The following is a 25,555-nucleotide window of genomic DNA, read 5'->3' as shown; positions in this document are numbered from 1 at the left end:
GCATAGACAAACCGGGGACCCATTGACAAAATTCAACCTGCAAAGAATATAGTTTTTAGAAGAGGTACTGTACAATTCCATCCATCCTGCTTCTCTTGAGAAATCAAAAGAACCAATAACATCTGACCTGCACATTCACATGGCAGTAATCACAGGAGTCATGGAGTGGCTGGCCCTGTAACCAGAGCACTCCATTAGCCCCAGTCCCCACCACTCCCTTTTGCTCCCTGACCCTGAGGCTGAATGTCAGTTGCCATTAAGAGCATGTCACTCTTGTGCTATTGTTTATCTTATAGTCAAAAAAATGTATCCAAACTCATGACATATTAAAATGTAAAAAGATGTGAGCTAAATCATCCAGAGGCTTTGTTTTTTCTTACAGCCAAGCTGCTTTCCTCCTATGGGTACTTGTGTTTCCAATCACTGGTCTGTTGCTGAAACTTCTAGGCCTGGATATTGGTCTCAGTTCTTCACCAGCTGATCTTAGGCAGCCATCCCATCTACCCCCACTTTGGGTCCCAGTGTCCTCACGTGAAAAGAAAGGACATCATCCCTCAAACTGTGTTCCATGTAACATTAGCTCTGTGGGACATGAATAGAGTTCACTGGAAAGCACTGTTAGACAAAATTAACTCAATTCCCACATGCAGGTCTTTCCAGAGCCCTTAATGAACTGACGTGCATCTGCTTCTCAAATGAATTTACCAGGGAAGCCAATTTTCATGGAGCGTCTTGGGGCACCGGTGTTGTCTGGCTTGGATTTGGGGAAATGAAGGATGACACCCAAGTTTCTGTCCAGGGTGAAGGCTCAGTGCTGGGGTTTAGCCCACCCAGTCCTCAGCGTGGGTCAGGGTGTCTTGCCCAGGACCAGCAGGCCCATTTGTAACCACCATGCTGTGTACCTTCCTTCTGTCCTCCCCCTAGTTTGCCTCTCCTCTCTAAGCTTTGGGCATCAAGGGAAGTTTGAAGGTGAGGAATGATCACTTCCATCCCCCGATCATATCATGTTTCCAGGGGGTCCTTTGCCCCCAGACTGGGTCACAGGGCGGGAAATATAGCCAGTCTGGGTCAGGGAAAATGATCTTTTGGGATAAGGATACGAAAACATTTGTCAAGGTGAACGGGGCACTCAGCCCTCCATCAGAGTTGGCAGAGGAACGCTGATGAGGGCATTGCTAAGAAAAAACTGCAAACCCTGTAAAACCTGTCGTGTTTATGGCCCTTTTATGTCAGACTGCTGTTCTCTGTCTCCTGCAATGTTTTCTCCTTGCATTACACAAAAAACTCCTAGAGGGCAGTGAGCTGCATGAATTTTATTTGCATTATTTATTATATTGTATGCATTCAAACAGTTAATCAAGAAGGATTTATTGAGTGGGGCTGCTGCCTCCTGAGATACAGGTTCCTCCCTTAGAGTCATAAATAATCAAATGCCCACCGTGTGGCAGAGTGGAAAGTTGCAGATTCCACAGTCAGATGGAACTGGGACTGAATGGTCACATGACTTCTTTCTGAGCCTCTGTTTTCTCATCTGTAAATTGGGGGCCATACTGGGAAACTCACAGCCTCCGTGAGGATTCCCAGCAGAGCCTGGCACAGAGCAGGCTGCAGAAAATTACTGGTACTGTGATGTCTGAAGGTTTACTAGGGGCTTCCTTTTGTGTCCATCACCTCACTTCATCCCTATGGCGTCTCCCTGAGTTAGGTAAGGCCAGGATCGAGACCATCTGTGTTTTACAAATGAGGAAACAGAGGCTCAGAGAGGTTGAGGACCCTGCCTGAGGTTTCTCAGACAAGAGGAGGAGAACCAGGATTTAAAGTTTGGGCCTTAGATTCTACACCCTGGGTGGCCTCCAGCACAGCCCCAGAGCCCACGTGACAGTGCTTTGCCAGATGCAAACACCATTCAGTACAAAGGGTAACGTGTTGCTATCATGACAAATTCAGCATTTATTGCTACAAGCAACAACCTTTCCTGGAAAGATGTCCTAGAGCCCTCAAAGAGCCCTCAGGAGGACAATAAGTGTTGTCTGTTAAAAAGAGCTTTATCAGGTAGAAAATGGTCAAGATCAATTAGAGAAAGTGTGTGGGTATCAGGGGAGAGAGATAGGGCACAGAGCAAGAGCTCCCTCTGGAAGGGGTGTTGGAGGTGGGACTCACAGAGGGACAGCAGGAGCGAAGGACAGAGGAAACCACAAAGTTCCATGTCAGCAAAGCAAAGGGGAATCCGGGTCATTGGGCTTGACTGGACAGACAGGTCCAGAGCCAGGGGCCTACAAGAATCACTGATGGAGGGCTTCCAGTGTGAGGGGATGGGAGAGGAGGGGTAGGGGTTTCCAAGAGGCAATGTCAAAGCAATGGGCAGAGCGGGCCAGCTTGGAGTTCACTGAGGAGCAAAACACCAAGGGCCTAGCAGACCAAAGCAGAAGAAAAAGGAGGGGGGATAGTAACTCATTAATAAATTTGTGAAATATTTCAATCAGTCAGTGAAAATATATTGAATACCTACTGTGTGTCAGGGTTGGTACTTGCTTCTGCAAGTACAAGATAGTACAAGAAGAAGATAGGACACAACCTAAGCCTTGACCAACCATGACAAAAACCAAGGTCTTACCTGCCGCCTTAGCCCCTATGCTGTGCACACACATGCACATGTGTGCACACACGCATGCATGCACATGCATATGGGCATGCACACACGCGGTTCTCATCCCCATCCTGTTCCTGCTGGCTTCCATAACCATTACCAGACATCTCTCTTCCTCTGTCCCAAGGCAAGGCACGTTTGCTTGTCAGGTCAAAAGTTCTGCTGCAAATGTAATGCCTACTTTAGAAACAAAGCCTCCCCCATAATGAGATAGTTAAAAAGGAGGCTTTGCCAGGCATCTGAGGAGCTGTTTTTCATTACAGAGACGGGCACATACTTTTAGCATAGCTCCCAGCTTCCAGAGGTCTCCCCTGACGTTGGGCATCTGGATGGGGCCTACAGAGGTGGGGTGGCCATTTTCACCCGGCTGCCCAAGCCAGCTGCATGGGGCTGAGTCTGGAGGGTGGCTGTGAGTTGAGCCGTAGTTCATTTGGTGTCCTGGTCACTGTGTCAGGTATAATTAATGGAGCTGAAAGGAAGTTAAAGAAACTTCTCTGACAGGGAGGTCAGGGAGGATGAACTCTGATGGGAAATTAATGATGAGAGTCTGGAAACTCCACAAGAGGGCTTTGCCACCATGGCTCTGGTGGCACACTGGTAGCTGGTCTCCTCCCTACTCACCTAACAGAATGCAAGCACCCAAGGGGCCTTTTTGGAGATTGTTCTGGGCATTTCAAAGAACGCTCCACTGCTGGACATCAATAATAATAATAATAATAATAATAAAACTGTCATCAACATAGTTATTGAGCGTTCATGTGACAGTTGCTATGGAAGTGCTTTATGTATATTCTAACAGGAAACTGTCTCACTGACTCCACCCCGCACCTCTCTCTGTGCCAGGAGCTGTAACAGAGCTTAAGTCATTTACCCAAGGATTCAGAATTACTACCCAGCAGAGCGGGGATTTGGACCTGACCTCCTACCCGCTCTGCTCTTTGACCTGTTAATAAGTCTCGCATAGAAAAGAAGGTTGGGGCTGCAGTGGTTCATGGTCTAGGGCAAAGATTGGCCAACCATGGCTCACAAGCTGTGTTTTTCAATAAAGTTTTATTGGAGCACAGTCACACCCTTTTGTTTACTATTGTCTAGGGCTGCTCTCACGCTACAACTGTAGAGTTGAGTGATTGTAACTGTATAGGCTGCCAAGCCTTAAATATTTACTATCTGACCCTGTACAGAAAAAGATTTGCCATCCCTGATCTAAGGACACCAAGGATGAAACAAAATTAAACAGGTTTCTTTGCTGCAAGACTTTTCAGAGCCTTCACTCAGCTAATGTGCATTGTGAAGGGCCCAGAGAAGGATCTGGTCTGCAGCGCAGCCTCACATATTTGGCTGAAGGACCCCCTTTCATCCTCGAGGCGTCCTTGAGGTGAGCTTTGGGGAGTACTGCTGGAGTCTGACCCCGCTCACTTGGTCAAGGAGACAGGCTTAGAGTGGGAAAAGTGCCAGGCTACTGGCCATGCAGCTTGAGTATGGCTCAGCCAGGACTTGATGCGGATTCCAGGAGCTTCCCAAGGCAGTGCTATACCGTCTGCCCTTTGCCAGCCTCAGTGAGAGTGAGTGGTGCTGTTCCGGGAGCGCCTTCTCCGGAGGGGTCGTCTGTTGCGGTGGCCGGAGCCGCCCATTCCTCATTCAGTTGCTCATTCATGATGGTGTTCTACAACTCCGTCTTTATGGGGCCTGTTTGTTCAAGTCCAAGAAGAGAGGGAAAAATCATCATACTAATAAAGAATGTCAGTTTTAATCACCATTATCTGCCATTATGAGAATTGAATTTCTACCTTTCACTGCATATATTAAATATGGGGCTTTATCTCCTCATGCAGAATTGATTTGCCGTAATTCTCTCCTTTGGCCCTTGTCATGTAAATCATGGTATTTCTCCCCCAGTGACCGCATGACGCATAATCTGCAGAAGCAGATTAGAGGTGAGAATCCAGCCTCCCTGACCAGCTGCTGCTGGGAGCTTTGTCTATCTGTCTTTTCCAGCTCATGCTTCCCCTCTCTAGATTCCCTCTTTGGGGCTGCTCACTGGACCATCATGCCCTCTGCAGATGGAGCCTGCACAAGAGGGAGCAAGGGATAATGGCTTGGGGCGCTGAGCAGGCAGCCCTTGGAGGAAGTCTGGGGGCCTCAGCCGTGGCGATCTGTGACTGCTGGATAGTTTGTAGGGGTGGATCTTAGGGCCACTTGCAAATCTTGGTCCACTACTGAATCAAATCACCAGTATCCTCAAGAGTGCCACCCCCTCAAATACTCCCCAAGGGGGTCCTGGAGAATCTCCAGCTTCTGGCATCTGTACTGGATGGATAAGGACAGAGGTAGCCTCTGCCTGGTACAAGAGCCAAGAGCCGGGCCTGTGAACTGTGGCTTGAAGACTAGTCCAAGGGCTCTGTGGGAAGGAGCAAGTTTTGGGGAGAGCTGTCTCTGACACATAGGCTGTGACATTCAGTGAGACGCCAACTATGGACGTCTCTACCCCCGCTCTGTGAAGCTCTTAAGCCTCACTTTCGTCTTTGAACTATTTCCTGCTACCTACCTGAGCAGTGGTTAAGGGATGGGGTTCTGGAGGCAGAAAGACCTAGGATCAAATCCTGGCTCTTCCACTTATTAATTTTGTGACCTTGGGCAAATGACTTGAGCCTTCAAAACCTCTGCTTTACCATCTATAAAATGGGGGCAATAATAATAAGAATGCCCATGAGGTTGTTTGGAAGATTGAATGAAATAATCCATGCAAAGCATCTAGAGCAGGCCCAGCATGTAGTAAATGGTCAATACACAGGGGCTACTCTTCTTATTGTTAAATTCCCATCCTCAGATACTGTGTCTTGAGACATACCTTGTGGCATAGTGTCTTGACGCGGTATGCAGACCAAGGTGCTTTAAAAGCCCATTGAATATCTACAGTATATCTCAGGGGTGGCACACAAAGGTGGGGAAAGGCAAGAAGGAATCCATCCATTACTGAACACTTACTGACCACCAGGCACTTTTAATAGTAAATGGTCAATGATAGATGGTTTTCAAAATATCACTCACAGCATGCCCTTAGTGTTAACTGTCAGAGACAGCATCTGGGCAAATAGGAGGTCTGGCTCAGGTGGGAAATTCTTAATGCTTTCCATAAAGAAAAATAATAAAAATGTACAAATTACATTTGTAATTTTATTTTACTTTTTTAAATTTATTTTTTTGTTGAAGTATAGTTGATTTATACATTTGTAGTTTTAAGTTTATTATCCATATATTGAGAGCCTGCTATGCGCAAGCACTAGGCTCAGGACTTTATCTTTATTGTAATCTAATTACATTTCACAACAACCCCAAAAGGTGATACCGTTATTATTCCCATTTTACAGTTGGTGAAACTAAAGGGCATCTATGTAGTCACATAGAGAGGAAGACATCAGCTCCAGAATCAACTCTGAGTTGAATTTCCTCCACGGGCTCTCTGCTGCTTCTGTGCAGCCTCCAAATCTTGTATTGCGCCACCAGTCATGAGAATGTGCTGCTGAATTTGTCCTCTATTACCTGAGCTCTCTCCATCTAAACTCAACTTTCCCAGACCAAAATGAATGTTCCTCAGGACCCCAGGGTTACTGTCTGTTAAATGAGAAGAAGGCAGTTTTCCATGAGTCAGGCCACGGCCCAAGTGGTGCTTGAGGATAAGTGTAAACTGACTGTGAATGGAGGTGGCCTGTTGACGTTGATGACTGGGTCGGTCTGGCCTCAGTGAAGTTGGTGGGAGCCACTCTGACTGCTCAGCACCGCTCTCCCCAGCAGCTTTTGCGAGTCAGGGCAGTTGGCATGGGTCCAGCAAGGTCCCGAGAGGCTAAGAAGTCAGCCGGAGCTGGCCAGGTGGGCAGTGACATGGAGGAGAATCCGTGTCAGGACCACCTTAGCAATGCCCAGCATAGCTCACTGCAGCTCATCACAGGGGTGAATGGGATGCTCTTCAAGGCAGGTGGGATAGCGTTCAGCCTTTCTCTGAGTGCCATTGTGCTAGGGAGTTACAGAGACTCTGCAGTCACATATACACATATATGTGTGTGGGGGGGTTGTTCTTGAGAAGGGCTGGGGCAGGGATAGCGGCTAATGCGCCCCCCTCCATGCCTCTTGTTCCCGTGTGCCATGGCTCAGCCCCACACTCCTGTGCTCACACAAATGCCACCTTCCACTTACTGAGCCCAGCTTCCTGGGTACCAGGCATTGTGCAAGCCCTGTGGCCTGCCCTCTACTTTATTCAGATCCTACAACCCCCTGTTATAGGTAAGTGAGTAATACTCTGATCCTACTTGGTTTTCAGAAGGAAAGACAGGAATCACAGAGAGGCAGAGTAATTTGCCCGGGAAGTAGCAGAGCCAGAATTCAAACCAAAGTCTCTTGATTCTAAAGCCCAAACGTTTCACTCAGCAGGGCTGAGCACCCTACCCGCTGGAGTGTCGCAGACTGTGGTGAGGTGGGCTTCAAGCACCTTGTTGCTAAAACAGTACTGTGTCTGCTGCCTTTTGAGCCTGGCAATGCAGGTCTCTCTTTGCTCTATGCCCTTGGATTTGTGACTGGTCTTCACCCAGACACACACACAGACACACAGACAGACACACACACACACAGACACAGACAGACACACACACAGACAGACACACACACAGACACACACACACACACACACACAGTCTCCCCAGGCCCTCAGAGAATGAATATGTTACTTAAAGTCTGGCTCTCTCTTTTGCACCGTTCTGCCCCCTGCTTTGGGAGGTTGGAGGTGCTTCGGGGTCAGTCACCTCTGCAGCATCCTCAGACTGCTTCAGCCACTTCTTACAGCCCTTCTGATGATAGGGGTGGAGGGTCGCTGCCGGTTCCACTATTGCAAAACCCTGGCCGTTAGAAAGCATCTCTTCCTCAGGAACCATACAAGTGCCCTGGCAAATCCTGCCCCAGAAGAGCAGCTCAGCCAACTGGTATGGGGGCTTTGTTGTTGTTGTTTATGTCTAGAGGAAGGGACCCTTCAGCTCTTGACCCTGAGAGGCCTTTGCCTGAACCCTGAGGTCTGTTCTCCTAGACCTTGGGCTGTGATTATTCCCTTTCCCAGGGCTGGACCCCTCCTGGGGAAGTTCCAGCTTCTGGTTTTTCTTTCCTAGAGGGAGGTGGCGCAAGGCTTTGTCCACTGTGAGCCCAGCCCTTCCCTCATCAGCCTGCCAACCCCTGAGCTGCCAGCCCTCCAGCCCACATTCTCTCCAGCCCCACGGCCGCTGGCTGCTGGAGTCAGGCAGGGAAAGGGCTGATGGATCAGACAGCAGGTGCAAGAGGAACTCCGTGTTGAGCCTCCGGCAGCTGGCACTGGGCCTGGCTTTCATCTGCCTGCCCTCCTGCCCTCACCCCTGCCTCAGCAGGCACTCATCCAGACAGAGCTGGGGAGGACTTCCAGATGGGGTGACAGAACAGCTTTACCCCCAAGGCCAGGAGAAATCCCTGTTTCTTGGGATGACTTTAGTCCTTCCTGTGCACTGGAGGCTCAGGCTGCAGACTCCATAGCACCTTCCGCCCTGCCCTGAAACTTATCACAAGCAACTCCCTTGGACCTGCCCTCTGGAAATCAACAAGGTGCAAAGGACAAAGCACAGGCCTAGGCGTTCAGAGGCCCAGGCTCCTCACTTTGCTATAAACTTGCTCTGTGACCTTAGGCAAGTCACTTCCCCTACTTGAGTACTGATCTTCCCACCCACAAAGGGCGTGTGTGGGTTTCTGAAGGATCCTGAGGCCAGTGGTATCCAAGCCTCTTTCTATCCCTGACTTTTCATTTCTCAGAACCCTCTGACTTGAGATTTCCTCTGAATTTCAAGTCTAAGTGGGAGGCAAGAGAGTGGAGAAGAAGAAAGGAAGGGTCACTTCTTCCGTCTCTACCCTCCATTTCTAGCCTAGGACCAAGACCACCAGGAAGTTACCAGCATACAGGGCTTGATTTGGGAGATGCTGAAAGGCCCATCCACCCCCCAAATATCCTCTCTGCCCCTGTTGATTCAATAACTGCAGTCACTCCTGTGGGGACACATGGTCTCCAGAAGTCACATGTGAATATTTAAATTTGGCATCTGGGAAGTGAGTTGAATAAACTTGTTCTTAGCCTTTAACTCCCATTAGATTGAATTTGCTTCCCATGGAGCAGATCCTTGAAGGAGCACATAGATAGAATCTATTAAGGATTTTTTTAAAAAGAAAAAGAGAGGAAGAAATAATGTAGGCAGGCCCGGGATGGCTCCAAATGTTAGGGCACAGAGTGTCCAGGGGCTATGACGTAGAGATGCCTGTGCACAAATAGAACCTGTTTCCTGATTGTGCCAATGACAGGCTCTGTCGTGTTGCATTGAACAGGGCAAGCTGGAGCCAGCTGCAGGGCTGGGGAAAGGAGGCTGAGCTGCAGTGATGGCAAGACCCCTGTCCACCATGAGCCCTCAACCTGACCAAGCTGGGGAAGCTTGGCACTGCCCTTATGGTCCACCTCTGAGTGAAGTGAGCTTTGCAGCCCTTCAGGAGTGGAGTGTGGCAAAAGCATCTCCCCACAGTAGCCCTGTCCAAGAGACACAAAGTGCCCTTCCTCTGATGTTTGCCTGTTGTAGCTTCTGGAGTGCAAAGCCAACTAGGCAAAAGTGGGTGGTGTCAGAGTAGCTGAAGGTGGAACTGAGGGTAGCTGCCAGGGAACAGGGAGGGTTTAGATGCATCCACTTACAATCTCCCCCTGGGACCCTTCACCTCAGAAGCCACTGGCTAATAGCCTTCCCCATGACTCTCAATTGTCAGGGCTTTGGTCTTTCTGGTTCTTCTGTCTCTGTTGCCCCCCACATTTTATCCTGCAAGACTTAGCTCAGGCATCATCTCTCCGAAGCCTCCTATGAGGGAGTGGATAAAGGAATGAATATGCATAGTCCCTCAGACCTAGAACTATCCTCAATCTATCCAAGCACCTTCCATAATCCGTGAGTCAGCACCCTTTAGCTCAGAAGAGCTCCTGGAGGCCCAAAAGATGCCCAGGGAAAGTTGCAACCGATTAGGTGTTGTCTCCTGGACTTGAGAGGCTGATCAGGATTGGGGTGGATGCACCCTACCCAGAGAGGCTCTGGGTGTAAAGACCAAAGGAGAGGGCTCAGGCACACTGCCTGGGCAAGTGGCTTTCCCTCCCTGGGCCTCTTTATCTGGAAAATGACTGAAGAACATTGAGACCCATCCAACTATACTGCACTCCCTCCCGCCACCCCCAAGCCTGCTTCCTGAAGCAGAGAGAGGCTGACTCAGTGGTTTCAGAATGCAAAGACTTGTCACTTGCAAGGTCACCGGAAGTGATTCTGTTCATTCAGTGCTGAAAGGCATTCCTATTTAAAAATCTTCCTCCTGAGGAGAAGAAACAGCTTCACAAAATGGGAAATGGAGCTGATGCTCTGTGGTTGGCAGCTTCTGACACGTTCCCAGTGATCCCTGCCTCCTGGGATTCCCTCCTTGGGTGATTCCCTCCCCTAGTGGCTTGCTTCCAGCAAATAGAATATGGCTGTGGTGATGGGATGTCAGTTCCGTATTAGGATATAGAAGACTGTGAATTCCGTCTTACTGGACTCTTTCTCCATTGTCTTCTTGGCTTGCTTGTGTTGATGAAGCGAACTGTCATGTTGGGGAGATCTATGTGGCATGAGCTGAGGGCAGCCTCTGGCCAACAGCCAGTGAGAAACTAAGGTCCTTAGTCCTACAGCCTTCGAGGAACTGACATCGTGACATCATTATGCCACCAACCATGTGAGTGAACTTGGAAGCGTATCCTCCCCAAGTTGAGCCTTGACATGACCACAGTCTACCCAGCATCTTGATGGAAGCCTGTAAGAGACTCTGAAGTAGAGGACTGAGTGAAACTGTCTGGATCACTGACCCATAGAAATTGCTGTTGTTTTAAGCCTCTGAGATTTGGGATAATTTGTTGCACAGCAAGAGATAGCTAATACATGCTCCCAGGGTTTTGGAGAGCCATGGACGGAAGTCCTAAAACCAAAGATATCCTAAAAATTAGGAAGTGCTTCCACCAATATCAGAGAGGAGGTGGAGCATCATATGGTGTCACTAAGTGACCTCAGACATGTCACTGTCCCCCTCCCTGTCTCAGTGTCTTTATAAGGGGCTTGGGTTAGCACAATGGTTTTGGTGAATCACAACTCCAAGGTTTCAGGGACCACTGTCTTCCTCCACTTTAGTAATTTTGCTTTCTGTATCTATTGACTGAAAGATACAAAAATGGCAAATAGCTACTCTAAATACGGTGATGCTGTAACCAACTTTATTAGATCAGTAACATTTCCGTACATTTGAGAATTTTTCATCCCTTTTACTGATTTAATCTGTAGGTCTAAGCAAGCAGGGAATGGCTGTGCATAGAGGGGGTTCTCATTGAGAACAACTAAGATGGGCCGGCCATTTTGGATCTTGCCGATGTACCGATGGTGAAGTAAGGTTAGGGCAGGGATGCTGGAGTCAGACGGCCTTGGGTTCACATCCCAGGTCTGCCCCTTCCCAGCTGTGTGCCCTTCAGGGCTTTCTCTCATAAGTCCTCAGTTTCTTCACCTCTGAAGTGGCGATTGGGGATCATAAAACTTACCCCACAGTGTTGATATAAGAATTAAATTTGATAATGAACAGAACGTACTGTACTTAGAAGCTAGTTAGTTCTCAGTAGTGACACCTAACTCTAATAGACAAGCATTTATCACTGCATCATTACTGACATATTAATGTACCAAGCTGACATTTATTGAGTGTTTACTATGTGCAAGGAACGGAGCCAAACTTGGTGCGGTGTTTCAGATGCCAATCGATAGAACTCACAGTCTGCAGGGTGGCCCTGTCTGTCCTCATCTCTTTGAGGTAAAGCAGACAGTTTTGTCCCCTGGATGCTTTGAGTCACTTGGATAGGCCACCCTATAGAGGACACTGAGGTGTCTGCTCTCAGGAGTCTGTCATACAGTCAGTGCTCTCCTGGGCCCAGCATCTTTTCTGTTCTCCAAGGGTCTGCTTTACCCTGGGCAGGGTGGGCAGTGTCTAGGAGGCTCCCCTGCCCAGTCAGGAGAAGTGGTGAGGGAGGGTCCCTGGGACTGTGAAGGCCCAGGGCCTCCATCCCTTCCCCAGAGACCACACCTTCATTGAAGCCCCATGTGCATGTCTCCAACCCTGGACTCCACAGTGGTATCTTAAGCCCCTACAGGGGTGGGCAGGGATGAAGGAGGGTATTCTATAGACTGAAATTGTGGTACCTTTTTTCTCTCTGCTGTCACTTCTAATAATATCTTTCTTTGAAAGGAAAGGGGCCCTTCCGCATTATGACATGGAAAAGGTAGAGATTCTGGTTTCAGATGGAGTAGTACTTAATTCTAGCTTCACCATTCACAGACTGATATGAGCAACTTATATCACTTTGCTACGTTCAGTTTTCATCTGTGAAATAAGGGTCACAGTCCCTGCCTTTCAGAAGGTCATCTTGTGAGGCAAAGCGGTGGCCTGTACGTCAGGAGTTAAAATGAGATGCACAGAGTAGGTGCTTGGTACATGTCAGAGAATCATCTGGGCTTGATTCTCAGCTCTTTCCTGTGAGATCAGAGATGACATACTAGAACTAGCTCACAGTGTTGGGGCATGCTATGTACTGGATAAATGTTAACTATTGTGATCATAATGTTTTTATGAAGATGGCTTTTCTCCCCCCGAAATCATGCCTGACTTCCAAGACTTTCCCACTACCTCATGAAAGGGACACTGGATCCACAGGTGGGCTGGAACATACATTTTTTTTTCTCCCATAGTCCCAGAACTCCCATATTAAGCTGGACACATATGGGTGCTGCTAAATACTATACTTCCCAGCTCTCCTTGTAGCTAAATGTGGACATTTTACTAAGTTTACTAAGTTACATATCAGCAGACGCTTAAAGGGAGGAGCCACACTCTCTTTGTTACTTCCTCGATCCAGCTGCCTGGAATTTTGATATGATGGCTTTCGATCTCGCAAACATCTTGGACTACAAGGATAGAAACCATACCCCAGGGAAGAAATAGGGTAAACTGGAAGGAGCCTAACCACCTCATGTGTCTCCATAAAAGGTCTGTCTACCTCCAGACTTCTTTTTATAAGAATAAACTTCTGTCTCATTTAAACCACTGCTCTTTTGACTTTCTCTGTTATATTTAGCAAAACCTCGTCTCAATGGATACAAATAGAAAGGCTTTCCTTTCCAAATAGTTAAAAACCTTGTATTCCAGGAATTTATTCAAAGTGTATAATCATATAATGCTTAAAGTCATGTGGACAAAGACACTCCATATAATTTTTTTTATTATTGCAAAGAAAATATTGCATAGGATATAACCTACATTTCCACCAGTAGAGGAGAGGTTAGATGTAAGATGGTTACAGAACAGAACAGTGGAGAGGACCTTCAAGATGGCGGAGGAGTAAGACGTGGAGATCACCTTCCTCCCCACAAATACATCAAAACTACATCTACATGTGGAACAACTCCTACAGAACATCTACTGAATGCTGACATGAGACCTCAGACTTCCCCAAATGCAAGAAACTCCCCATGTACCTGGCCGTGTGGCTGACAGGTCTTGGTGCTCCAGCCGGGTGTCAGGCCTGAGCCTCTGAGGTGGCAGAGACGAGTTCAGGACATTGGACCACCAGAGACCTCCTGGCCCCATGTAATATCAATTGGCAAGAACTCTCCCAGATATCTCTGTACCAATGCTAAGACCCAGCTCCACTCAACAACCAGCAAGCTATAGTGCTGGACACCCCATGCCAAACAACTAGCAAGACAGGGAGACAACCCCACGCATTAGCAGAGAGGCTGCCTAAAATCATAATAAGTTCACAGACATCCCAAAACACATCACCAGACACGGTCCTGCCCACCAGAAAGACAAGATCCAGCCTCATCCACCAGAACACAGGCACCAGTCCCCTCTACCAGGAAGCCTACACAACCCACTGAAACAACCTTACCCACTGGGGGCAGACACCAAAAACAATGAGAACTATGAACCTGCAGCCTGCAAAAAGGAGACCCCAGACACAGTAAGTAAAGCAAAGTGACAAGACAGAGATATATGCAGCAGATGAACGAGTAAGGTAAAAAAAACTACCAGACCAAACAAATGAAGAGGAAATAGGCAGTCTACCTGAAAAAGAATTCAGAGTAATGATGGTAAAGATGATCCCAAATTTTGGAAATAGGATAGAGAAAATACAAGAAACGTTTAACAAGGACCTAGAAGAATTAAAGAGCAAACAATGATGAACAACACAATAAATGAAATTAAAAATTCTCTAGAAGGAATCAATAGCAGAATAACTGATGCAGAAGAAAGGGTAAGTGACCTGGAAGATAAAATAATGGAAATAACTACCGCAGAGCAGAATAAAGAAAAAAGAATGAAAAGAATTGAGGACAGTCTCAGGGACCTCTGGGACAACATTAAATGCACCAACGTTCGAATCATAGGGGTCCCAGAAGAAGAAGAGAAAAAGAAAGTGACTGAGAAAATATTTGAAGAGATTATAGTTGAAGACTTCCCTAATATGGGAAAGGAAACAATCAATCAAGTCCAGGCAGTGCAGAGAGTTCCATACAGGATAAATCCAAGGAGAAACATGCCAAGACAGATATTAATCAAACTATCATAAATTAAATACAAAGAAAAAATATTAAAAGCAAAAGGGAAAAACAACATACAAGGGAATCCCCATAAGGTAAACAGCTGATCTTTCAGCAGAAACTATGCAAGCCAGAACGGAGTGGCAGGACATATTTAAAGTGATAAAAGGGAAAAACCTCCAACCAAGATTACTCTATCCAGCAAAGATCTCATTCAGATTCGATGGAGAAATTAAAACCTTTATAGACAAGCAAAACCTAAGAGAATTCAGCACCACCAAACCAGCTTCAAAACAAATGCTAAAGAAACTTCTCTAGGCAGGAAACACAAGAGAAGGAAAAGACCTACAGTAACAAACACAAAATAATTAAGAAAATGGTAACAGTAACGTACATATCAATAATTACCTTAAATGTAAATGGATTAAATGCTCCAACCAAAAGACATAGAGTGGCTAAATGGATACAAAAACAAGACATGTATATATGCTGTCTACAAGAGACCCACTTCAGACCTAGGGACACATACAGACTGAAAGTGAGGGGATGGAAAAAGATATTCTATTCAAATGGAAATCAAAAGAAAGCTGGAGTAGCAATTCTCATATCAGACATAATTGACTTTAAAATAAAGAATGTTACTAGAGACAAAGAAGGACACCACATAATGATCAAGGGATCAATCCAAGAAGAAGATATAACAATTTGTAAATATTTATACACCCAGCATAGGAGCACCTCAATACATAGGGCAAATGCTAACAGCCATAAAAGGGGAAATAGACAGTAAGACAATAATAGTAGGGGACTTTAACACCCCACTTTACCAATGGACAGATCATCCAAGATGAAAATAAATAAGGAAACAAGCTTTAAATGACACATTAAATAAGATGGACTTAATTGATATGTATAGGACATTCCATCCAAAAACAACAGAATACACTTTCTTCTTAAGTGCTCATGGAACATTCTGCAGGATAGATCATATCTTGGGTCACAAATCAAGCCTTGATAAATTTAAGAAAATTGAAATCATACCAAGTATCTTTTCTGACCCCAATGCTGTGAGACTAGATATCAATAACAGGAAAAAATCTGTAAAAAATACAAACACATGGAGGCTAAACAATAAGCTACTAAATAACCATGAGATCACTGAAGAAATGAAAGCGGAAATTAAAAAATGCCTAGAAACAAATGACAATGAAAACACGATGACCCAAAACCTATGGGATGCAGCAAAAGCAGATCTAAGAGGGAAGTTTATAGCAATACAATCCTACCTCAAGAAAAAAGAAACATCTCAAATAAAGGTGCAACCTTACACCTAAAGCAATTAGAGAAAGAAGAAGAAGAACAACAAAAAAACCCAAAGTTATCACAAGGAAAGAAATCATAGAGATCAGAACAGAAATAAATGAAAAAGAAATGAAGGAAACGATAGCAAAGATCAATAAAACTAAAACCTGGTTCTTTGAGAAGATAAACAAAATTGATAAATCATTAGCCAGACTCATCTAGAAAAAAAAGAAGACTCAAATCAACAGAATTAGAAATGAAAAAGGAGAAGTAACAGCTAACACTGCAGAAATACAAAGGATCATAAGAGATTACTACGAGCAACTATATGTCAATAAAGTGGACAACCTGGAAGAAATGAACAAATTCTTAGAAAAGCATATCCTTCCAAGACTGAACCAGGAAGAAATAGAAAATATAAACAGACCAATCACAAGCACTGAAATTGAAACTGTGATTAAAAATCTTCCAACAGGGCTTCCCTGGTGGCGCAGTGGTTGAGAGTCCGCCTGCCAATGCAGGGGACATGGGTTCGTGCCCCGGTCCGGGAAGATCCCACATGCCGCGGAGCGGCTAGGTCCGTGAGCCATGGCCGCTGAGCCTGCGCGTCCGGAGCCTGTGCTCCGCAACGGGAGAGGCCACAACAGTGAGAGGCCCGCCTATAGGAAAAAAAAAAAAAAAAAAAATCTTCCAACAAACAAAAGCCCAGGACCAGATGGCTTCACAGGTGAAGTCAATGAAACATTTAGAGAAGAGCTAACACCTATCCTTCTCAAACTCTTCCAAAATATAGCAGAGGGAGGAACACTCCCAAACTCATTCTATGAGGCCACCATATCACCCTGATACCAAAACCAGAGAAAGATTTCACAAAATAAGAAAACTACAGGCCAATATCACTGATGAACATAGATGCAAAAATCCTCAACAAAATACTAGCAAACAGAATCCAACAACACATTAAAAGGATCATACACCATGATCCAGTGGGGTTTATCCCAGGAAGGCAAGGATTCTTCAATATACACAAGTCAATCAATGTGATACACCACATTAAAAAATTGAAGGAGAAAAACCACATGATCATCTCAATAGATGCAGAAAAAGCTTTCGACAAAATTCAACTCCCGTTTATGATAAAAACCCTCCAGAAAGTAGGCATAGAGGGAACTTACCTCAGCATAATAAAGGCCATATATGACAAACCCACAGCAAACATCATTCTCCATTGGTGAAAAACTGAAACCATTTCCACTAAGATCAGGAACAAGACAAGGTTGCGCACTGTCACCACTATTATTCAACATAGTTTTGGAAGTTTTAGCCACAACAATCAGAGAAGAAAAAGAAATAACAGGAACCAAAATCAGAAAAGAAATGGCCATCATCAGAAAATCTACAAACAGTAAATGCTGGAGAGGGTGTGGAGGAAAGGGAACCCTCTTGCACTGCTGGTGGGAATGTAAATTGATACAGCCACTGTGGAGAACAGTATGGAGGTTCCTTACAAAACTACAAATAGAATTACCATATGACCCAGCAATCCCACTACTGGGCATATACCTTGAGAAAACCATAATTCAAAAAGAGTCATGTACCAAAATGTTCATTGCAGCTGTATTTACAATAGCCAGGACATGGAAGTAACTTAAGTGTCCATCGACAGATGAATGGTTAAAGAAGATGTGGCACATATATACAGTGGAATAATACTCAGCCATAAAAAGAAACGAAACTGAGTTATTTATAGCGAGGTGGATGGTCCTAGAGACTGTCATACAGAGTGAAATAAGTCAGAAAGAGAAAAACAAATACTTTATGCTAACACATATATATGGAATCTAAAACAGAAAAAAATGGCTTTAAAGAACCTAGGGCCAGGACAGGAATAAAGATGGAGACATAGAGAATGGACTTGATGACACGGGGAGGGGGAAGGATAAGCTGTGACAAAGTGAGGGAGTGGCATGGACATATATACACTACCGAATGTAAAATAGATAGCTAGTGGGAAGCAGCCGCATAGCACAGGGAGATCAGCTCAGTGCTCTGTGAACACCTAGAGGGGTGGGATAGGGAGGGTGGGAGGGAGACTCAAGAGGGAGGAGATATGGGCTGTATGTATATGTATAGCTGATTCACTTTGTTATACAGCAGAAACTAACACACCATTGTAAAGCAATTGTACTCCAATAAAGAGGTTAAAAAAATTCATGTTTAGATATGCAATTAGTTTTCTGTTGTATAATAAACTACCCCAAAATTTAGTGGCTCAAAAGTAACATTTACTGTCCGCCAGTTTCTGAGTGTCAGTGATTGTGAGCGGCGTGGCTGGTGGTTCTGGCTCAGGGCCTCTCAGGAGGCTGCTGTCTAGATGTCAGGCAGGCTGTGTTCATCTGAAGGCTGAACAGGGGCTGGAGGAGCCACTTCTAAGATGATTCGCTCACCCTGACAAGTTAGTGCTGATGGTTGGAGGGGCCTCAGTTCCTTGTCACGTGCACCTCTCTAAAGGGCTGCCTGAGTGTCCTCACAACATGGTAGGTACTTCCTCCAAAGCAAGTAACTCGAGGAAGAGCAAGCAGAAGCCCCAATGTGTTTTGTGGTCTAGCTTCAGAAACCACACAACGTCAGGTCTGCAGCGTCCTGTCTGTTACACAGGTCAGTCCTGTGTAGGGTGCGAGAGGGCTACACAAGGACTCGATTACTAGGAGGCACAGATCACCAGGGCCATCTTGGAGACTGGCTACCATAGTAGGCAACTAATGAAAATCTATTTTTAAAATGACATGAAATTAGCATTATTTCAGAAAATTTGAGATGTGATCACCAAAAAAAAAAACAGTCTACTGAACTATTTTTTGTTTAAGGTCATGTCGGCTCCTACTGTCAAAGGAGGGGGTGCCCCAGGCTTTGCGTTCATTCCAGACCTGGGGTTAATTAACTCAGAATTTCACTGGTTGTGCTTTGACACATCACTTAATCTTCCTGTGCCTCCGATTCCTCACTGTAACGTGGAGAGTAATAATAGCCACCTTCCTGGGTGTTCTGAGGGGTAAAGGTGAACAGTCCCCATAGCAGCTGGTAGCCACTCCAAAACGTAGCAGTGAAGGGGTTGAATCCTGGTGTTACCAGTTATTGGCCACTTTGGGCAAGTTTCTTCACCTCTCTGTGGCTCTCTGCTTCTGTAAAATGGCAATAATAATATTCTCTGCCTCAGAAGATTGTGATGAAGATTGAATGAATTAATTCTTATAAAGTGCTTAGCACTGTGTCTGGCACATTCTAAGTGCTGTGTTGGTATTTGTGAAATAAAACATAGTCTAGGTATATAGTAGGTATTTAATAATGGGTAGCTGTTTCCACTCTGTCCAGGCTTGTGTCCCATAACAAAGACTGAAGGTTATCAGAACATAATGGAAAAAAATACCCTGGTTGAGTAGATCCCTTTAGAATGTGGGGTGGGAGCCTCCCTGGATGTCTAATATGTTTGCTATTCCTTGGCTTTTCACAGCCTCAGATTTACCCAGGCTCCCTTCCTATTTTTAAATTTGTCTTTACTTTTCCACGGTGAGATGAACAGCTGTAGCCCCTGGCCCCAGAGTCCCCGAGGCTCTGAGCGTTTATGAGTCATTCATCATAGGATGGGAATGAATGAATTTTGCTAACCAAAAGGTGAGCCCGCCACCTGAACTAGTGACCTGAAAGCCACAGAAAGAAAATGCAATTCCCTTTTAGAATGTCTCCGTTAGCCCAGCTCTTGTTCCCAAACGTCAATTGGCAGAAAGGCCTCTACGAGGCCCCTTCTGCTCAAGTACCATGTTGAGTTGGCGGTTGCCGGTTTTGGAGCAGCTTGGAGGAACCAACTCTGAGAACGGTCGCTAACGTCCACCGCTGGCTTATTCTGAGCCAGATCCTGTCAGAGCTCGTTTAGTGCTCACAATCATCCTGAGGTCATTTTGTCATCATCCTAATTGTACAGATAGGGAATCGGAGGCACCAAGAAGTTAAGTAACTTGCACAAGAACACGCACTTGGGAAGTGATGGAGGCAGGATCCAAACACATGCAGCCTGGCTCCAGAGCCCAGGCCCCGAGCACTCTCTATGCCACCCTGGTGGCTCCAGTCTCTCCAGGCCAACCCCGTTCCCCACGTGGGTCCTCTGGATACGAGGACAACAGATCGAGGCAGCTCCCCAGTTCTTTTTCACACACGGTCTGCTGATGGCTATGGTCACATCATGGGCTTCTCCCTGCCTCAGTTTCCTTATCTACAAGACCAGGTCCCTGAAAGTTCTCCCACCTCCCAGTGGGGAGGGCACAGACTTTAGGAAGTAGGCAGACTCAGATGTGAACCCTAGCTTCTTCGGACAGTTCCTTACATAACCTCTCTGAGCCTCAGCGTCCCTTTATAAACGGGATGATTAAGCCGACTCTGGAGAGGTGTGGTTACAATTAAGTGAGAAAAGGGGAAAGAGGGGTAAATTAGAAAGTTTGGGATTAACATATATACACTACTCTATGTAAAATAGATAACAAACAAGGACCTATTGTATAGCACTGGGAACTATACTTAATATTTTGTAATAACCTGTAAGGGAAAATAATCTGAAAAAGAATATATAAATATGTATGTATGTATAACTGAATCACTTTGCCGTACAGCTGAAACTAACATGATATAAATCAACTATACTTCAATAATTTAAAAAACGTTTTTTTAAAAACATTTATTTATTTTATTATTTATTTTATTTTTGGCTGTGTTGGGTCTTCATTGCCTCACTCGGGCTTTTCTCTAGTTGCGGAGAGCAGGGGCTCCTCTTCATTGTGGTGCACAGGCCGCTCACTGCAGGGGCTTCTCTTGTTGCGGAGCATGGGCTCTAGACGTGTGGGCTTCGGTAGTTGTGGCTCGTGGGCTCTAGAGCTCAGGCTCTGTAGTTGTGGCGCACAGGCTTAGTTGCTCCGCGACATGTGGGATCTTCCCGGACCAGGGCTTGAACCCGTGTCCCCTGCATCGGGCAGGCGTATTCTTAACCACTGCGCCACAAAGGAAGCCCATAAAAAAAACTTAAAAAGTTATAATTCTGATAAAAAAACATATTAAATCAGATCCATTGTTAAAAAAAAAGTAAATGAGAAAATATATGTATTGTGTTGAAATACAGAAAGTACTCAATAAATGTTTCTCCCTGTTCCTACCCGCTCCCATAAGTAGTGTGAAACTTTACTTAATTAAAAAAAAATCACGGGACTTCCCTGGTGGCACAGTGGTTAAAAATCAGCCTGCCAATGCAGGGGACACGGGATCGAGCCCTGGTCCGAGAAGATCCTACATGCTGTGGACAGCTAAGCCCGTGCACCACAACTACTGAACCTGCGCTCTAGAGCCCACAAGCCACAACCACTGAGCCCACGAGCCACAACTACTGAAGCCCACGTGCCTAGAGCCCATGCCCTGCAACAAGAGAGGCCACCACAATGAGAAGCCCATGTGCTGCAACGAAGAGTAGCCCCCTCTCGCTGCAACTAGAGAAAGCCCGCGCACAGCAACGAAGACCCAACGCCGCCAAAAATAAAGTAAAAGTAAATAAATAAATCACAAATCCATTTATTTATTTCACAGACATTTACTCCTACCTGTTCATCCCCATTTTATCCTGTTACATTCATTCATCTATCCATCTGCCTGTCCATTCATCCTTCTATCCATCTGTTCGCTCATCCACACATTCATTCACTCAAATATTGATTGAGCTACCACTGTCTGCTGTGTTCCAAAGATGGAAAGCTGGGGTCCTTGCTCTCAAGTAGCTCATAATCCAGGTTCAGCCTATGCTGTTGAGTGTCACGTCACATTCAGATGTACAGAGCTTTGCTCAGCCAGGTTTAATTCACTAGGTTGACAGTTCTGTTATTAAAGAAGGTTTTCCCTAAGGTTTTTTCTCATCTAGTAGCAAGCTACTATGGTTAAACCATTAGTTTAACCTCTCATCATGTTCAAATCTGTTCTGTTGAAACAAATCCACAATTAACATCTGTCTATAGTCCATCCATTTTATGTGAGCCATACAGCCCAGCCAACATGCTCCGACCACCTCTGGGTTGTTACATGTCTTAGAGGGCAGAGCCAGCACCCTAGGCAGACAAAGCTGCCTTTAGCACCTGGGTTGGGTGATTTCTCCAGAACTGCTTTAACCTCATCTAACTGGCCTCAACAGTGAGCAGTTAATGAAGTGGAACCACTTTGAAAGCACCATAAATAAAAGGCCGGGAACCAGAGACTGAAGTGAACCAGAGGTTACAGTAATAATGATGAATTGTTTCTCCTAGAGAGGGTTTTTGTTGTTATTGGGTTTTTAAAAAGGAACTAGTTAGCATCTCTCAACCATGATGACCCCGCATGGGGGTAAAGGTGGGAGATGGTAGGGATTCTGTTTGCAGTTGCTGAGGTCTGTTAGATTTTGGGTGGGAGAAGAGTCATGAGTCATTTCTAAGGAGCTGTGAACAGTGCCTGGCGCTGAAATAGCTGTTGAGTCAATGAAGACATGCTTTCCAGAGTGGAGCAGAATGAATCTGGAGTTTGGAATGAGATGTAGCTCGGTATCTTGAAACTGGGCATGTACACAGCTTAACCTTGCTCAACCTTGATTTCTACATCTATTAAATAGGGATGAGCATTGCCCACCTTTCGGGGCTGTTGTGTGGACTAAATGAGATAACATACTGTTTACGTTTTATCCCCAGTTATTGGCCTGGGCCTGAAATGTTGTGGAACATATCTTATGCTGTCCTTTTGCCCTGTAAACACTCATCTTAGACATTCTATTGGAATGTAAGTTCACTGCATAAGATAGGTTCTGTTTATTCCCATGTCCCCTAGATGAGTTTCTGGCTTACAGTAGGTGCTTAAATCTCAAATAAAGATGACACAGTTTGCTTTGCTTTTCTTCTCTGTGGTAGATTAACTGTATCAATGGGCCCAACTCTTCACACACACACACACACACACACACTCACACACACACACACACACACACACAGAGTATCCATGCCCTTTGCCATGTGTCTTTGTATTTTCTTTCACTAAAGAATCACTTACTTGCTTCTACGGCTGGACCTGTGCCATGTTTTGGCCAACGGGATATTAGATGTGACACATGCAGAGGCTTGAAAAGATAACTCCACTCTTGCTCTTGCTCCTATTCCATTGCCATGAGAAGATGCTCAGGCTAGCCTGGTGGAGGGTGAGAGGCATGTAGAGAAGAGTTGAGTCATCTGACAATCATCTATCCATCATGAGAGTGAGCTGGGCTACTGCCAGCACTGCCCAGCCAAGCCCAGCCTAAATCAAAGACCCACAGACTCATGAGTGAAATAAATGCTTATTGTTTTCAGCAACAAACATTTGGGGTACTTTGTTACACAGCGTCATTGTGGCAATAAATAATAGCTGATACACTCCTCTTTGATTAATATCTGGGATAGATCTTAAAAAGGGGCCAGGAGAAATAATGAAATACTTCTTGTCATTTTTTTTTTCTTTTTATCACCTCTGGGAAAATATTTGATCAGGGGAAGCTGGCATTAAATGATCATTGCTTAAATGATTTGAAGCATCACGAATTGGAAAGTCTCAGGCATCTCTATTGGGTTGTCTCTCTTAGATAGAGTGCAGTGAGCTGGAATAATAATGTTAATAATAGTAAAATCTTACACCCACATCACCTTAATACTTAGAAAACTTTCACATGCTTTCCCTAAATTACTCTGATTTTCTCAGGAACACTATTCCTGATAGGTAAGGTGACTCAGGCAGGGTCACACAGCTAGCAAATCGTAGAAAGAACTCTTGATAGAAGGTGTATTCATTTTCTGTGGTTGCTGTAACAAATTAATACAAACTTAGTGGCTTAAAACCACACAGATATATGGTGTTACAGTTCTATAGGTTAGAAGTCTGACAGTCTCAAAATCAAGGTGTCAAGGAGGGCTGCATTTTTTTCTGGAGGATATGGAGGCAAATCTGTTTCCTAGTTGTTTCCAGCTTCTGGATGCTGCCCATGTTCCTTGGTTCCTCCCTCTTCTAAGCCGGCAACATTGCATCTCTCTGGTCATTCATTTGTAGTCGTATCCCTCTGACTGACTACAGTCAGGAAAGTTCCTTCACTTTTAAGGATTCACACAATTAGATGGGGCTCACCTGGAAATCCTGGATACTCTCCCATGTCAAGGTCCTTCACCTCTATCACATTTGCAAAGTCCCTTTTGCATGTAAAGTAGCAGATTCACAGGCTCCAGCAACTAGGATGTGGACATCTTTGCAGGACCACTATTTTGCCTGCCATGCAAAGGGTCATCTACATTTCCAGTAACTCATTTCGTCAGGATTTGGCAGGCTACTGCCCGCCCCCCTTTCTTCTTCATTTTTTTTTCTGGACAATGGTGCAGTAGCTATAGTTCCACAACTCCAGTGCTTGTAAAATCTCGGTGTTTGGCCACGTGGAAGAAAAAACGGTAAGCACTCCCCAAAACAGATCTTGAGACAGAGTTGTCTTTGAGTACTTGGAGTCCAAGATATTTTATATTCCTATAAAATCACTTAATGTTAGCTACAGACATGTTTCTGATTAAAATAGTCCAAAGGGTATGTTCCTTCTGCATATATTGCTTACTCATCTCTCTTAGTGTAAAGGGACCAGACTTGTAGTAGAAATGGATTTATTTGATGGTAGGGTAGCAGCAGCAGAAATTACTTCATGCAGATGAAGGCTGACAGTGTGACTTCATGAATAAGAAATGAGCCGGTACCTCCTCTCCCCACAGGCGATGGTGTGCGCTGGGAAATTAATTGTGGCATTGGTTGGGTGGCCTGGCTTCTCTGACAGGGTTTCAGGCAGACACAAAGATGCTTCCCTTCACCCGATTGGATATCAAGTATTTATGTCCTTTAGAGCTTTGCTCTGTGTTGTAAGTGAACCATGGGTGGGTCTCAAGTCTCCCAGAAGCTTCTAGAGAGACGTTCAAAACTTAAGAACTCATGGTGGGAGCCAATATGGCACTGAGCCACACATAACGGCCATGAGTTCAGATCATCTCTGAGTTGAAGAGACTTAAGATGCCCTGGCTTTTTTGAATGACAATATGCCTTAGTGGTTAAATACTACTCAGGAGCCAAAACATCTGGGTTCAAGTCCCTGCTCTCCTCCTCTCTAGCTACATGACTTTTGGCAAGTTACCTAATCATTCTGTGCCTCAGTTTCCCTATCTACAAATTAGAGATTATAATAGCTCTTACCTCGTAGGGTTGATGTGTGTTAAAGCACTTAGAAAGAATTTCACTGACACCAGGCTTTGGAGGTGCCAGATAATGTTACTTTAGATACAATTAAAATGAACGATGAGTGCTCTTTGCTGCTGATGGTTATAGGTGTTCATAGTGTCATCAAGATGAAGTAGAAAAATAAGACTAAAAACAGGAAGTCTTGGGTTCCAACCCCACATGTTGGTGCCCCACTGTCTAGGCAATTCATTTACCTTGTTCTGCCTCTGTTTCTTCATCTCTTGGATGAGGTAATGATTGTTCCAGTCATATCTTATTGCATAACAAATAACCTCAAAACTTAGTAGCTTAAAATAGTAGCTTAGAAACCATCTTTTAATAACATACAATCTTGTGGGTCAAGGATTCAGACAGGGATCTGCCGAGCAATTCTTCTGCTCCACATGGCTTTAACTAAGACCAATCATGGAATTCCACCAGTGATGAGCTGATCAGGTGGGTTTCGTTCACATGTATTGTGCTTTGGCTGAGGAATGACCTGAAGGCTGGGCTCAGCTGGGACTGTCAACTGGAGCATCTACATGTGGCCGCATCAACATGGTGGCTTCAGGCTTTGACATCCAATGTTCCTAGA

This window comes from Pseudorca crassidens, chromosome 9 (genome assembly GCF_039906515.1).
Source record: "Pseudorca crassidens isolate mPseCra1 chromosome 9, mPseCra1.hap1, whole genome shotgun sequence".
Lineage (NCBI taxonomy): Eukaryota > Metazoa > Chordata > Mammalia > Artiodactyla > Delphinidae > Pseudorca > Pseudorca crassidens.
The sequence above is the reverse complement of the archived record's forward strand: the minus strand, read 5'-3'. Positions refer to the sequence as shown.